Here is a 13,333-nt window from a genome sequence, read left to right on the forward strand (position 1 = left end):
TCTCAGTTTGGTTACAAGAACAGGAGCAGTATCATGGGCCCTAAGGAAGTCAGGATATTTTACACTTACTGATTTCTCATTATCCAAAGAAAGAAACTGGATTGGCTTGATCCTTGTTGGCAGTTCTTTATCATGATGTTATCTTCTGGGTATTAAATCTTTTTTTCTGAGGCTTGAAGTTAGGCTGTTAAGTATATTATGATGCTGTGTTTCTGTATTCCACTATTTAAAAATGAGTGTAGACTTTGACTTTCACATCTTTTCAGAGATCTCTCTTGTCTCTTCCATATTCTTTGAAGAACCCCCGAAGTTATTACTTTTATTTGCTCCATAAATATCTTGTCAAATTTCATCAGAATGGTTCAGCTCAACCTCACTGCCTAACTCAGTCTTCCCTTAGCTTGAATGCCACTCCTGTCTTCATCTGTCTAAACTAGTGTGATTAAGTCCTCACAGAGTTTACCTTTTGGCACCCAAAGGTAAAAGGTATTTTCTGATTTTTCCTAAAATTTTGTAGGGAGGCTTAAGTTTTAGGCACTCATTTGCTCAGAAATTTTTGTTTCATGATTGTGGATACTTACTATGTCCCACCCCATATTAAGGCACATGGACATCACCAACTAGATGAGGGAGTGAGGGACCTTCTAAGACAAATCCTAGGAGGTACAGCAATTGTCTGGGGCATGGGAGATCCTGTGATTTCAAGCCATGCCCCTTCTTGCCCCTTGTCCCATGCCAAGTGGTTTCAAGACATGCCCTGTGCACTCATGCTTGTGAATGTTTTCAGCCTACCATGGTCTGAATGAGAGAAGAGGTTCAAGATGCTCTCCTAGTATATTAAAATTTTAAGCCCATAGGGTCTGAGTAGCTCCATCTGCCTGGAGGTTACCCCATTTTTGATGCCAGAGTGCAAAGAACAGGCGCTAGCACACGCTGCCCCTCTGCTCTGCAAAGGGCCAGGGGACGTCACAAGTGGAGGACAGAGGGGTTCAGCATGCCCTTGAGCACCAGTGGAAGGCACCACCTGTGGGAGATGCCTCTGGTCGCTCCCTAGTCTAATCCAGGAAACACAATTACAAGCAGATTGCATCTTCCCCTGAAGCTTCCTGACCTCCCATTTTAGGCTTTAGGACAAGCATGGTAGCAACATTAAGGCAAATTTGGCTCTTTCCCCTGCTTCCCAGGCTGCACACTGAAATGTTCAGTGAAGCATTGCCTATCTTGGGCATCTGGATTACAGCAGGCTGGATTTCATCCACCTAATGCTGATGATGTATTTGTAAAATCTCAGAGGAATATTGATATTATGAACCACATGAGTATTTTAATATATCATTTGAAAAGTGGCAGATTTATATAAAGTATTTAAGATGCTGAAAGAAAAATTATCCCAAATACCCATTTATATAAACAAAGTAATTTTACAATATCTCTTGAAATCTTGCCCACCCCCCCACCCCCCCCCCCAAAAAAAAAAAAAAAGCTTGGGTCAAAACTTTGTGTCAGAAAATAATTAATCAGTTCTCTGAGGGAGACTGATCAGTCTCACTCTTTACTTCATTCTTTCTCCATTACCAAATCCCTCCTTAATCTTTCATTCCTTTCCTTTGCCCATTAATTGAAAACAGTAGCTTTCTCTCCCCAAGACAGTTTTGACTAGAAGTATCAAAAGTAAGTCTCTGATGTCCCCATCTCAGCTGATATCACACACCCTCAGCCCTCCTTATAGTCTGGGGATAGTAGGGGGTGGCCACCAAATTGACCTATTTTGTCACCAAACCACAGGACAAAGACAAATGCCAATAGAATACTAATTTAGATAATATCCATAGCATATCTTAACTGGTGCAAAAGAAATAATGGACTCTTTTAAGGTTTTAAATTCCAGGTGAGTTACTATGGCTGCTGGGGGCAGATGGGCAACTACCTGGATTAATAAGCATAAATGACTTTTTATGCTGGCTGACTTTCTGTGTTATCTTCCCCAATTCAAAAGGGACTTTGGATAATCAAAAGGTTCAATGGCTGAAATAAAAAGAGCAGTCCCATATGTGACTTCTTCCTCTGTGTCTAGTTTCAGTTATTAAAGGCAAAGGATAATCAAACTGTACCAAACTCTCTGATTCATGGTATTATTTATTTTCTCCCTAATTGTATTTTGTTTGCTAGGCATTCCTATTAAATTCATGATTGTAGAGCTGGTAAAAAGCAGGTGCAGATGCACGTAAGGAAGAAGGACTGGTTTGAACTGCAATAAAGACAACTTGCTGCCATTTTCCATCTCATTCAGAAACTCTGCTCTGTTCCAGTCTAAAAAGGGAAACAATACCCAGGAGCCAATGAGTAATACAAAAATAATCAGTAAGTCTGAAAACTTCATCAAGGCATAAAATAAATGATTCGTTTGCTCTCATCTGGGACAACTGCCTAAGCATTCAGTAGCAATAATATCACTCTGGCTAGACAAGCAAGGCTGTACCATGCACGTGACTGAACCGTGGTCACCATGCTTTTCTCTGGTCTCTGCCTAGAAAACAGAGAGGCAGTCTCAAAAGCCATGACAAATATCCATCTCGAGGGAACCTCGAGGTTGGGCTGCACTGGTAACTTTCAAAAGAAGATAATAAAAAGCATCCTGATGAGGATTTAATAAAGGTGATGAATGACACATAGAAGAAAAAGAATAACTGGAGATATCTGTTTATCACTTGCCCTTGTGGCAAAAGCAGATCTCCAGTGAGAGTGAAACTCCATGCATCTGCTGTTGGTAGAAAGATTTCTCATACAACTGAAAATTAACAATGTGAATTCCCACTAGGTATCAAGAAGAAGAGTTTGGTAAAGCTCATGACAAGTGACATGAAACAAATGTCCAGTTATGGTCTGTTCTCCTGAAGGAGTATAAAGCCTTATGCCTCACTCCAGTGCACAGTGGGCTTCTCACATCAATAATGGCTGCAGAAGCATCCACGTCAGTCTTTGCATGGGTCCTTGCAACTCTGCCATATTGATCACTTACTGTACTCAGACATGAGTATTTACCTCCAGCCTATTTTTCCTGCTGTTTCTAATCTATGGCACTATTTTTTCCTCGCTATCCGAGTTCAGAGTTCTCATAAAATGTGTTTCCCAAAAGTTCTTTGTTTTGTTTTGTTTTGTTTTGTTTTGTTTTGTTTTGTTTTAAATAAAGCAGTTACCTATTCTTGTTTAATCTCTGTTCTTCTAGGCTTTACATTCTGTCATAGGAAGCATCATCTTAATATTTTCCAGAAGCAATATTGACACATCATAGAATATTTTCTGAGCATATGTTAAAACTCCAATTACAGTTCAGCTAATGAAGCCATACAAATGTTTAATTAAATAAAACATATGCAGTGCAGTCTACCCACCAAAGTTCTTGCCCAGCAGCTGACTATAATGAGATTATGTGGATTCCTATCAGATCTGCTTCTTCAAAATTTTGAGGTGACTTACTGACTTAGAATATTGAAAATTAAATTGAAAACAAGTGAGTGCTCATCTCTCTGACCACAGATTGTTCATCACAGGGTCCCTCATTCTCACCAAGAACACGAAAACGAGAAGCCTCAGCATTTCCTCTTGACTAACTCCCTTCATAGTTCTTGCTCGTCTTTTCTTCCCTCAGGAAGGAAAAAACACCATAAATTGTAGGGTTTCCTCTTTGACTCTGTGGATTTTAACTTTAAAATATGGACAAAACTAGTCTTCACAATCTTTGTTTCATTTTCAAAATGAATTGTCTTATTTTCCAAATACAGTGCAAACAGCAGCTATTGGCAAAGTCAGCAAATCCAAAGCAAGTTATTTATGGAGCACATAACCATGGAGCTAGAAGCCTATATGCTGCAGATGTATGAGGATGGTGAAGCAATTGTGCCCAGTGGTATGAGCTCAAGAAAGATGTTTGAACAAACACCAACAGAGTCTTTTATTTCTTGTTGAAGTATTCTATGGATTATCTGAGACAGACTACTAAGTACCATCCTTCTGGTATCAAAAGAGTTGCATTCCTATTTTTCTGATAACCTCGTATTACTCTTGGAGAGGAGATATAATTTTAGATTCCTCATATTAATGAATTTTAGAAAAAAAAGCATACTACCTAATTATTATTATTCCCCTAATGATCAGAACCTTCCTCATGGCAGTGTGTTGGAGTTGCAAACACAGAACAAAAACATGGGTTTAGACTCACTGCAGGAACTGGAACAGTCGTTTTGCTCGCCAGCAATTGATAAATGAAGTTCTTGCAATAACTCTGCCCCAGGATCAACAGGAGAGAGTCTCTTTAGACCACTGCAATTCATTACTCACTCAGCAATGAAATCAGCCCACATTTATGGAGTCCTAATCCCTCATTCTTTTGAAGAATTTGAAGCAAATTTGAGATTTTTCAACTTCATAGCAAAGATGGTGACAGTTGTAAGCTGCATGTGAACAACAATTTTGTGCATGAACCCACTGCAGGGCTATGTTTCAATTCAGTATCATCTTTTAATGGATGAAATTGTGTGGTGCTAAGAAGAGGTGGAATGCTCCAGTATGATGAAGCTTTTCAGGAAATCCATTTTGGCTGCGGAGGCTGAATTTTTCCTCTTAAATAATTTTGCCCATGTCAGTAACACATCCAAATAGGAAAGATTCTCCACAGTCTTGCTGCTTTGCTTTCATTTTAGTGGTGTGTGAACTGGATGTGCAACATTAACCCTTACTGCCTGGGTAGAGTATTTTCCAGCAAGGTAAAAAATGTTAATGTGAATGACCCCCAGGCTAAGAAATATAACTAAAATGTTGAGTCAATATAGCATAATGTAATATAATATTATAGGTATACTACATTATCATATTACATTAAAAATGTACTCTATATCTTATGCTGTATTTTATGTTGTGTATGTATTATATATTCCATATTCCATGCTCTGTATTATGGTACATATATAAAAAATATGTATGATACATTGTATTTTGTACTCTCTCTCTCTCTATATATATATATATGCTGTAGGTACATATACATACATATAAGGATTATCATCACCCCCATCTCTGGCCATATTCTCACAGAAATGGTAGAAACAGGCATATTTTTGAAGAGTCAGAGTTCTAATGTGTTTTAGTCATGGCCTGATCAAGCATTAAGGAATTCTGGAGTGATGTAATTTCCACATCTTTGATAAACTTAGTCAAGAGCAAAGCACTGGGTGCTCAAAGTAGCTTATGTTCCTGTTTCAAGTCACGGATGGATCTTTCCTGCTGAAGCTGACCTTCAGTGTCTGAAGCCTGTGTTTTCTTGAATACCGATGTTCAATCTCTGCAGACGCATGGCAATGCTCAGTAAAATTTGAACCCTACAGTTTATACATATACAATTGCATTCCCTCCAAATAACCAATGTTAGGACTAAGCAATGGCAGGACTAACACTAACAGATGCAGTGAGTGTAAAGTTTATTGTGGAAAAAGGATCCCTCGTGGAACTTGAGGGTATGTCTAAATGAACAGAATTAACATCTATGCTGAGGGCATATTGCTGAGAGAGAAATGTAACTTTCTATCTAGTAAACGTCTCCCTCCAGCTGTCCTGTTCAGACATGGCTTGATTTTAGACCTGCATTCTTGGAATGTTTTGGCTATTGTGACAAGCATTGCGGACGGGTAGCATTTGACGTGTGTGTCGATACAAACCGCAGCCCACTGGTGGCAGCAGCTCGTTAAGAGCGGACAGACGCTGCCTGAGCAGCACGGGGTCTGCGCACAAACACGTCATTTGTGGGCAGAGACAGCCAACGCCCACATCTAGTTCAACCTACATGGATGCTCCTCTTCCTTATCCCAGAATGCGGGTTTCATGAAGACCACTCCTGTGAAATAAATTAAAAGCTAGGGAGACAATCGTCCAAATACCACAAGGCTATGAGTTGAGATGTGCTCCCTTTGGAACGTTTGGTACCATCCCCAATTTCACATCTGTTTTGTATAAGGCACAATGAGTAACTGTAATAAATGGAAGTTGGATCCTTATTAATATTAGTAGCAAACAACCATGGACTAAAACAAAACAAAACAAAACAAAACAAAAAAAAAAACCCACAAAAATCCCCCACCAAACAAAAACAAAAACAAAAACACCAAAAAACCAAAACAAAACCCTAAATCTTTTTACTCTCTGTCCTTCTGTGTGATAGCTTGCATTCAGGTTCAAAGTAGCTGTACACCTTTCTGCACAAATGAGCTCTGCCTGCCTGCAGTGACATATTTTGGCAATAATCCACTACGTCAATATGTATTAGTGTTACTGTTGTTGCTTTTCCTGAGCAAGTGCACAGTAACTTCCTACCAACCTCAAAACAGGCCAGGCAATGCTTTGTTTCTGTTAGACATAAACAAACTTGTATCTGTGATGATGAGCATGAGGTGAAACTTGAGATGCTACAGACCCTGTTATCACCAGAAGCTGTCAATAAAACTGAGGGTTCCTCTTCTTGCAAGGGGAAATGGACACTGATCCATCTGTTCCCACAACTACTTTTTCTGCCATCAACCATGTCTGTGGCTGTATGCATCTAAGCCTGACACTTTAAAAACAAAAATCACAAGCTTCAATTTTTAATCTCTAGCACTGGTCCATACCTTTCTGTGTGGAATAGCCTGAACATTCCTATGGGCAAAGTGGTGCATTCCTGAGCCCCCTGCCAGTCGGTCTTAATGGCCTCAAGAGCAAAACTAGTCCAGGTGAGATTGTTTGAAAAAGTGAGACAATGAGACAGCCTGAGAAAACTCTACCTACCAAGCACAGGGTCCTTTTCAACCCACACAACCTGCATGTGTGACTGCTGCAACAGATGTCCCTGCCAATCCACACCTCTGTTTGCACTTAGACATTGTAATTCCCCTCCAACTTAAAAGAAAAAATGTGAGAGAAAAAGATTTGCAAGTTTCAGGAGCTGTGTGGGTGCCAAGGACACAGGTTTGTCAGGTGATAAGAGAGCTGTGAGATGAGAGATGCTGTGAGAGCTGTGCCTTTCATCCTCAAGAAGATAAACCTGCAACACACACACACACACACACACGCACGCACGCACGCACGCATGCACATACACACCTAGTCGGTGACATCTGTGGAATACACCAGAGACAAATAAAATTCAGGATTATGGCAGTTACAAGAAGGACTTCTCCCTTTCTTTTTACAAACTGGCACTATAAAGAAAGCATCACATCAAGAAAATTTAAATGACTGTATGTGCTTTACATCAAGAGCTTCATCTCTCACTCCTTACCCTGGTGTAAGATTGAATGTCAGAGATGTGAGACATGTTTTGAGCAGACATCCTAGCTTTTTTTTAAATCTTGTTGGGTGGCAAACTTAGTTTCTTCTATTTTCTTTCTTTTTTTCTCTTTCTTTTCTCCTAAAATTAAATTAAGAAGGGAGTACTGTTGAAAAATAAATAGATTAGATAGATAAACCCACATATAAACTTTGAAAAACCTCACCTGCCTACAGCCTTACAAGAGACCAAAGATTGTTGCACTTGTTTTGGTTTGGGAAGCCAAAACCAGAAAGAAGCTTGATAGCTGAATATGTATAAGATGGTTTGAAAGCAAATGCCACAGACAAGGCTAGCAGCGTTCAGCACAAGCGGTAAAATCCACCCAAGAAAATCAACATGAAGCAATAAACCCGGGGTGAGTTCCAAGTTGCCACTAGTTTAAAGCCAGCTCAGAGATAACTATATACAGAGCACATAGCACAGGTGTGGCCTCAATGGCAGTGCTATTTTCCAAGCTAAATAAATAAGTCCTTCTGTATGCTCATACATAGTGACTTACACTACTCTTCTGTGTCATGCCAACTTGTCATAAGAATGTTGGCTGTGGAGGGAGGGAGGCCCACTTTGGAATGACATAATTCACCTAATTAATGATTCTGGGTACATTTTGTCGCTCTGAGACCCATCCATGAGTACAGTGTGCAATGTGGGTATCCTGGGGATGGTCTCTGACAGGTATTTCCTTATTTCTGTGCAGTTTCTTAAGAGCAAGTGGACTGGCAATCCTCAAGGGGAGTGCCAAAGCCCATACAATAGCCCAGGCAGTTTGACGCTATTAGTCATTGTTTCATTCTGTGTTTACTTCGGTCATTCCTTTTTCAATGGAAAGCAGATAAGAATGGCTGCCTTGTCTTTTGTACACATGGATGTCTTTGTATTTTGAATGGACATCACAGTATTTTGAATGCCTATCTAGCTTTACCTTTGCATTGAAAGAAACTCATATTCAACGATGACATAAAAATCCAGTCTTTTTTCATTTGCCTGAGATTTCTGTTTGTGATCACTATTGACACCCATACACATGCTATAAAATTAGCACTTTTGCTTAGGAGAAACCTAGTGTTGTAGGAACAAGGGGTTGCTGAGTTGCACTAGGAGAAATGATTCATCATGCTTTTGTGATGCATAATGCTGATATTGTCACTTACACACTTTCAAAATTATTATTTTTATTAATATAAATGAGGGGGAAATTGCTGCAAAATAAAGAAAGTGATGGCACGCACTTGTGAAACTTTGGCACAGAGATGCTATTCCTCAGGCAGGAGATTTGCTAGGGTATGGTTTTCAGTTCTCTCAGCTACTTTGCAACTCAGTCACTGTTTCTAGAGATAGCTTTCAAACATACTGTTTACATATAGAATCATAGAATAATTGAGGTAGGAAAATACCTGTAAGATCCTGTCATTAACCCAGCACTGCCAATTCCATTGCTAAACCACGAACCCACGTGCCCTGTGTGAAAAACACAAGACAAATAACGGGAAGTTTGATGGTTCCCTGCAAACTCACAGATATCCTTATGAAACTTTGAGACATACATCTCTTTCTTCTTCTCCGTTTATTAGAAATTTCAGAGTATGATGACAATAAGTTCTTGGCATCCTTGAAAAGCCAGAAATGACAGCCGAAGGCCCCCTCATCTTGTTTGCTTTGTTATTGATGATATGCAGGCAGCCTTCCACTTGCAGTATTTGAATAGCCTGGCTTCCAAACTGTTGCGCTGCCACAACTTTCCATGTGCATTAAATAAAGGCTCAGCACTCTTCATTTATTGTTTACCGGTATAGGCAAGGCAGGGAAAACAGAGTCAGGCAGATTGGTGTGGGAGAGGAGCATCTGCTACTGGAGAGTATTGAGCTTCCTGTGCAGCAATCTGAGCTCCCCAGCCTGGCTTCTCTTCTCCCACTACCTTCTGAAAGTCAGGACCTGTTGCAAAGTTCCCTTTTGTCAAGCACAGTAAAAAAGGAAATGCCGCTTCTTGTAAAGCCAATTAGCACCAGAATCTGTTCAGCTAGGACAAGCATTTTGCAATCCCTCTTCTGAAATCAAGTGGTGGGGGGGATGGGAAAGTTCTCCTTTTAAAAAGGTTGCTCCATGAATCAATTACCCTTTTTTAATTTTAATTGTCGGTAGCGACTTGTGGAATGTGGCACACCACAAATATTGTGCTCTGGTGTTTGAACAACTGAACACCCAAGTCCTGATGTCACTGTCAACACCCTGCTGCTGTTGGCAGGGAGGCAGTGCAGAAAGTGACTGCCCATAGGGATTGTCTCTTCACTTACACTCACAGGCTCACTGCCAACTCCTGTTTCCTCTAGCAGTATAAGGAGTGAGAGAAAGCATCCTCTCTCAGAGAGTCAAGCATGTGAAAAGAAGATTTCACATGTGAAACTGAGACCTGGAAAACAATCACTTGGCTTCTCTTTCTTTAATTTATTTCCCATATGATGGAGAAACTTGCATAGAGAATTTATTTTTAGCTTACTAGTCATTTTATGTGCCTGGAATCCCATTTTGAATAGTAAGTTGAGATGGGAATTAACCTTGGGAGCTTTATCACATAGATGTTTATTTATCATATTTATCACATAGCATGGTCCTTTACTTTTTTTTCTTTTTTTTTTAATAAATGAGTAAACTCTGGCAGAATAAGCATAAGGTCAGAAGATTTCTGCTCCTGATCATATCTCAAAACATTCTTTGAATAGAGTTCAAGGAAAAGTCCACTGAAGTGAGTTTGAGATACAGACACTTCCATTGACAGCTGCTAGCATCTGATTAAGCCCCTGTTGCATGGCCTTGAGCAAGTCTCATATTACATTTAAGCAAAGAGTATCAGTATGTACTTCCCTGAAGAAATTTTCATGTTTTTATAAGGCTTCAAACTTGAACATAAAATGACACAAAAGAACTATGGTTTACCAGTTACTACCTTTCCTGCAACGTGAATTTCATGGAATGCAAGAAAGAACTTGCTGCCTTGCTCTAACTCAGCCCTTGAAGGTGTTAGCCGAAAACTATGTTAGCAAGGGTCCAATTTCCTTCTTGCAAACGGAATCAGCAATGTGCTGAAAAGTGCTTTCCTTTAACATGCAAATGACTAATAGAGTGCATGTCTAGCAGGGTCCTACAACACCAAATATTAGTTGACTTTTTCAACTGATTAGTTAAATTTTTGTTTTTAAATAATCACAGGAAGAAACTGCTGACACAAAACTCAGTAAAGCACTTAAAAAAAAAATATTATCAGCTCATTGATATCCAAACTAAGAATTCCTAAGCTCACTATCCCTTACAATTCATGGCCTCGGACATTTATCGAGGACATCAACTCTTTCCCATCTAAGTGTGCTTTGTTGTCCTCAAAAGTTACTTGACATGTGATGGTTTTGCACGAACATATCTCTTCCTTGCATTCTCCAAATAATAACAAATATAAGCAAACATAAAAGGACAAGGAGATGTGCAATTTCTCGAGCTACACAACTAATGCAAACTGCTGTGGAGAGGATTTAATTTTACAGAAATTAGCTGACCTCTTACCACCAAGATGCAACAACATTCATTTTGCTTCACCAAAACAATCCTGCCTTGGTATGGAAAGTACATGTAACATTACTAAAGTACTGTGATTACCTCAAGTATTACTCCACCAGAAAGAAGGTACAGGAAGGCAGAGAAACAGCAACAGTGTGTATCTTTTGTCACTGTGTCTCAGAACTATGAGTCAGAAGTGGAGTCTGGTTTGTAGATAGCGGCAAAGTTCCACCTAAGGCTGTGGCTTACACTGATTTAGGGGATCCACGGCTCTGTCCCAAAATGAGCAGAAGAAGGCAATGTTGCTACTGGACAAGCAGCTTCTGAAAAAATTACCAGACCCCAGTCATACAAAAATTTGCTGTTCTTTCATTTCAGGAGAACATTTCCTGCACTGAAGTCAGGGGAATACTGACTTGCTTAGAAAAATCTGTGAAAAGTTAGAGAATTCATAGGGAAGAACAATTCTAAAGAGTATTTATGTTACATTTACTCTCAGAGTAAAACAGAAAAATTAAAAATCAGAAAAATGTTTGGCAAACCTGAAAAGTCTGAGGCTGTAACACCATTGGGGATGATTGAACTGATCATCAGGGAAGTTTCACAATTCCTAGTCTTGAGGTTCAACGCCCTAAAGCATCCAAGCAGTAAACGGCCATAAACTCATTTTACAGAACTTGCTCAAAAGCTAGCAGAGTTAGCTGGTATCCAACACAGAAGATCCCTTGGGAACATTTTTAAATGCCATTATTGTGAAAATATGTAAAGATCCCCAAACTATATTAAATATTCCTTGTCCTTGCTTTCCTGGGAGGTTCCTCTGGCCTTCAGCCTTGTGCAGTTCCTAACTTACACCATGTTGATTTCAGTTTTGGAGGTGCTCATGAACTGCAGGAGGAAACTTGACTTTATACACCACATCTCCAGATGCAAAGGAGCTCAGCTTTAGGATGACTGTGGGCTGACTGGAAATCCTGGTTCACTACAGAAAGTATAGAAAATATTGTTGGGATTCCCATGGGGACAAGATTTTACCTCCTCGAAAATACAGCTCTGGAAACACTATGAAAAGTAGCCAGCCAAGGGGGAGAGGACAACCATGAAACAGACAAAGCAGAATCCCCAGGGAATTTACTGACATGTATTTACAGTTCTCCTTGCATGTATTAATACTGTTTGTGACTCAGGGCTCTTAATTCACTAGCGATCACACTCACATCGAATATCCTTTTGGAGGGTGAGGAGCAGGGAGCAATACACTCCATGGTTTCCATTTAGGTACACCAGAAGGAGCAGAAATTAAGTGAATTCCCACACGCCTGCTCCTGTACCCCCTCAGACCTCGAAAGCGAGCGTGCCTTTGCTCCCGTGCAGGGGCTGCTGCCAGACAAAGGCGCAGAGATTTCCCCGTCTCCCCCGTCAGTCAGCCACACGCACACGGCACACAGTACTCCCCCCGGCGTCTCTAGGCTCTTCCACGTGAATAATTCAGTTATTTCCCAATGCCGTATTTGCAGAAACAGGAATCACGGGTCCCATACACTCCTCGCTTCTGCCCCCTCCCCTACAGCAGCTGCCCACCAAGCAGATGATGATGCTGCGGTTGGGAGCGATTGCTGCTCGGGGCTGCCTGTTTGAATCCCCCGAGCCGAGGGAGCCGCTGAGCACATCTGGAACACCGCAGCGCGGCCAGGCAGCAGCCCTGACCCAGCCGAGGGCCCCCACAACGCCGTCCTCGCCCCAGCCCTGTTCCCAGCCCTCCTTCCCTCCGGGCACCGTCAGACAGGGCCGGGCGGGCGGTGCCAGGCCGGGGCCGCCCCGCTGCTCGGGAGTGGGGCTGGGAGGCAGGGCCCGGCGGCATCTGGCCAGAGCCATTGTCTGCTGGCCCGGCACCAGAGCCTGGCCTGGGGGCGTTGTGGGGTGGTTCCCTGCTTCTGCTGCAGCAGGGTTGCAGCGACAACAGCAATGGGATTTTGCTGTCCCTGCATCGGGATGCAAAGGCAGCGGGGGACTGGGGAGGGGGTTGGGGGGCGCGCCGGCCGGCAGCTCCCGGAGCTCTGCAGGGACGAGGCTTTCGGCTTTTCCTTCTAAATGCCGACATTTGAGTAACGTTATCAGCGAGACGGTATTGCTCAACCCGGAGAGCGTCACGCAGGGATGTGGAGCACAACCACCGCCCGGCTCCAGCCGAGCACACCCCTCCGCCACCGCGGGAGGCGGCCGGCGGCTGCCCTTGCCCTGGCCCCGGTCCCTGCCTCTGTCCTGGTCTCAGCCCCCGGCCCGGCCCGGACACGCTGCAGCCCCGGGACGGGGGCCCGGGAGCCAGGGGCAGTGGCCGCCCCCCCCCCCGAACCCGTCCTGGGGCTGCCTCCCGTCGGCTGGGGCCGGGGCAGGGACCGAGGAGACTGGGGCGATGCTCGGCTACGAGCC

Source organism: Chamaea fasciata, unplaced genomic scaffold, assembly GCF_029207755.1.
Source record: "Chamaea fasciata isolate MVZ Bird 193981 ecotype frontalis unplaced genomic scaffold, bChaFas1.0.hap1 SCAF_2, whole genome shotgun sequence".
NCBI lineage: Eukaryota > Metazoa > Chordata > Aves > Passeriformes > Sylviidae > Chamaea > Chamaea fasciata.